At 35.7% G+C, this 4,218-nt stretch overlaps 1 protein-coding gene across 1 annotated transcript in view; it reads right to left on the reverse strand.

The window, feature by feature from the left end:
* atk (artichoke) overlaps window positions 1-4,218 on the reverse strand; it is a 64,729-nt gene extending 60,511 nt beyond the window's left edge. Inside the window, exon 1 of the mRNA XM_067092594.1 lies at window positions 3,875-4,218. The gene's annotated coding sequence lies outside the window, so the exon portion shown is untranslated. The remainder of the gene's footprint in view (window positions 1-3,874) is intronic.

Genomic DNA, 4,218 nt, shown 5'->3' on the forward strand with positions numbered 1-4,218 from the left:
ATTAAAAAAAGAGAAGAGTTTGATTTCAGGCGACAGAGCCAGTGGACTTATCCTTATCGGCGCGAACACAAAAAGAACAAATGTTCCAACAACGTTCCAGTTCGCGGGTGACGCAACCTCCCCTCATTAAACAATCGCCTGATAACGGATATGGTTTAGTAGGAATTCATTACCAGCGTCATTTTACCTTTCGATGAACTCCGCCGTCCGTTTACTCCCAAATTGCAAAACGCCATTGTTTCTCCTAAAGTGTAATTCATTTCGCAATGCCATTCCGCTGGTATACCACGCCAAGTTTTTCAGAAATCTGTCGCGCATTCTTCATGCACGACTGATGTAAAAAATTTTGGAACGCCATTTCGAGCTGGTATGAAATTTCTCTTTTTCTTTTTTAATGAAACAATAGTGACTCTCAGATGACTGTGGGTTAAAATATAATCAATGTAAAAGTATAAAAGAGAGGAAAACGAATGAGGCAAATAATGAAGCGTCCCTTGATTTTTATTGTTTCATAGAAATCTGAACTCCAAAGTGATACAGGAATAATGAGAAAGTTGAGTCATCGATTTTTGTCATAATCAGTATATTTTTTTTTTACTAACTGGTGAATAAGCTGTAGAACAACATCGGATGATTTCCACTACTGTACAGTATAAGCATTCTGAGAGAGAGAGAGAGAGAGAGAGAGAGAGAGAGAGAGAGAGAGAGAGAGAGAGAGAGAGAGAGTTACCCTTGTGATTCTTGAAATTTACTTTGGGATGCAGTAGCTAGCCTTGTTCCCTTCTCCACCCCACCTGCCTGCAAATCACCACAACCGACTAATTACCACGTATATATTCACTGCATAATGGGCTTCAACGAATCTAGTCTAAATCGTTATGCCTAGCCCAGAAATCGACCCCCGACCCTCTCGCTAATGAGGCAAGTATTTTGACCACCCGTATTGTAAATCAACATTCCTACTTCCTAGTGGAGTGGGAATCCCAATTTTTAAAATCCAAATATATAGATATATATCTATAAATATATATATTATATATAATACATATATACATTTTTTTTCAGCAGTACACCGGCCTCCTTCTTCCTTCTTTTCGAAGAAATTCTATAGGGCTGGGCTCTTTTTTTGCTGTTTTGTACAAAATGGCATTTTTGTTTCCAGATCTTGACAGCACTTCTGCCCTTCCTCTTATCCACATTATGAACATCGGTTAACTCTAAGCAAATATTAAAAATGAAGAAAAACGTCCCAAGAAGAGCTGAAAATGCTTATTATCAAATCATTTCAATAGGTGATGCCATTCTTTTCAACAAAACGTGTTTAAGAGATGGAATACTCCTTTTACAGCTTTAGTCATTTTACTGACACTCAAAATTATAATATACTGTATAAACAAATTCCATCAGTGCCGTGATACATAGCCATTTCTCGTTCTGTTTAGACTGTCTTTATTTGCTCTATATAAAAGCGTTTACAATTTAGCAATAATGATAACAATAACAACTGACGGCAACTGCGCAGACGCACGAGCAACACCTTGGGCCACGGGGGGAGCGTCATTGTTTTGCGCAGGAAAAGGACCACTAAGGACAACTACAACCTACGTTAAATCGTCAGCGCTGCAGTCTGATAGTGCAGTTACACTACGTAACATGTTCAGAATACCAAGTTTCATCCCTGAATCTTCTTAGCCAACAAAATATATAAGTTTCAGTAACGAATCAATGTCATTCGTAGCGCTTTTGGCGAAATTAACGGAAACGTAATGTTCCATTTAATCAGTATATTTATGAAATTGCTCTTCACAGAGCATTTATACTGAAATTGCATAAACAAGCTAAATTCGGTCACTCAATTACCTGTTAGGGGCCATTAACAGTGGAAAGTAAAAGAAAAAAAAAAAACCCACTCATTGAGTTTTATGATTCAATATAAATTTGAACACTTTCATTACCGGTTAACCAAGATATGAATTCACAGACATGTATTTTAGTAACTTTAAATTTATTCGTATCATATAAGTGTTCAAAATCGGAACATGAATGTTATCAATAGTTCATGTGAAGAATTAAAAGCAATACACACACTCACACACGTCGGAATTAAGAAAAGAAAATGTCATTTAAACAAAATATATTTTTAACAAAATATCGTATTTTTAACAAGTTCTTTTTCAGCTCGAAGTAAAACGAAGGCAGAGACATTCTTATGCACGCAGAGATAAATTGACACTATCCAAATTACAGAATATGATAAAATTCTATCAGTGTTGTAATATGTAGCCATTAGAAACAAAAGATGAAATGACTCCAAGAGAGGTGTTCAGCACTTATCTTTCTGACTGTTGACAGCCATGCCTTTTAAAAGCCACGGCAAATAACATGGAAGTGCGTATTTCGAATAATAATAATAATAATAATAATAATAATAATAATAATAATAATAATAATAATAATAATAAAAGCTACGACTATCTTTTCCTTAACAATATTAATCTGGTCAAGACCTTTACTGCACAACTATCATAATCACTAATATAGGTATTTCTATAAGACAATAAGAACAGGTGACGAGAAAAACCTGACATTATCTTCACAAATGCAAATGCCCAATTCATTCTCAATTATTATTATTATTATTATTATTATTATTATTATTATTATTATTATTATATTATTTAACGTGTCAAATATGCTATTGTATTTACATATGGGGAAAAGAGTATTAACTAATAGACTTACTAACTGATTTCTTTACGTTGGCATAAGATCAAATTAAGAAATAAAATTTAAATGAATATTAAGAATGAGGAACAGCCACTTCAAGTAATTATTTCAGTATCACGAGAGAGAGAGAGAGAGAGAGAGAGAGAGAGAGAGAGAGAGAGAGAGAGAGAGAGAGAGAGAATAAATAAGTCCATACCCTTTTTCACTTAATTTATGAAGTCATAGTGACGTGGTGAAGCCTCTCCATGTGAATTATGAATTATACAAATTAACAAATCCGACTGTTTTCCGCGAGTCTAGTGTTACTAACACTTGATGCAACTACAAAATATTCAACCGAGAATAATTATTGCAGAAACTACGCTCATTATCTACACTGTCATTGAAATATACCATTTTCAGCTAAATATTCAATAACCAGAACAATTAACGCTATTATTGTACAAAGGTACGAGATGGGCCTAGAAGCGTGTGGCTGTGTACGTCTGCTTAATAAGGGGTGACGTCACTAGACCCATGCCCTCCCATCCATTCTAGCCTATTTGAAACCCACAATCGCCTATCTACCAGGTACATAATTCACTAATTAGGTAAACAGAGGCATAAAAGGACGTAACTGATCGTGTTCAAATTGTTCTACCTCTTCAGCAAAAGAACTCTGACATACTCGATGGTAAGGAGATATCTTAACTCCCATTACAAGACTTACTTTAACAAGGCATATGGTAATTTTCCAATTTTCCATAAGTATATATAATTATATGTGTGTATACACAAACTTTCATACATGAAAAACTTCACACCACCACGCGATATTCGCCGCTCACTTTCTGTTTTACTTACAGCAATAACTGCAATTGTCCCCGTATCCCGGGAACATAATACAAACTGTCAACATATTTGTCTAGAAATAGCAAGATATTCAATACTGTCTGTATGGAAAATACTTCGGGGTTGACAGAACTTTCATGACGATCTGATTCTTAGGTTAAAGACTCCCGTTACTTTAATTACAAGATGGATGCTATGCCTATTTATGTATTTTTACGTAACAGAATTCTCTCCATCTATCTATATAATATTAAAAGATACACTGACAAGCAAAAAACGGCAGGCAAAGTTCAGTACATAACTCTCCCCTACTTACCATGTCAGAGGAAGGAGGACTGATCAGATGATTTTGCTGAGAGGTATAATAATCCTCCCGAATTGGATATGGGCGGAAAATCCTCTCTCTCTCGCAAGCCCTTGGTCTTGAATTCACCGATTCCGGCAGACGCCAAAATTCTTCCTATATTAAGTATATCTCATAAGCCTTCTAAATGCAGTTCAGTTATAATCCAAAATCAACGATCATCCACTATATAATTCTCCAGGATAAATGGCCACAAATAAACTATAGCCTGGTGTTTACGACATTCCCTCTAATGGGAGAGGAGAGAGCACTCGCGCGTAGAACTTCCTCCGATGGTGTCACGCCAACGACTGACT

The sequence above is a fragment of the Macrobrachium rosenbergii genome, chromosome 49 (assembly GCF_040412425.1).
Source record: "Macrobrachium rosenbergii isolate ZJJX-2024 chromosome 49, ASM4041242v1, whole genome shotgun sequence".
Taxonomy (NCBI): domain Eukaryota; kingdom Metazoa; phylum Arthropoda; class Malacostraca; order Decapoda; family Palaemonidae; genus Macrobrachium; species Macrobrachium rosenbergii.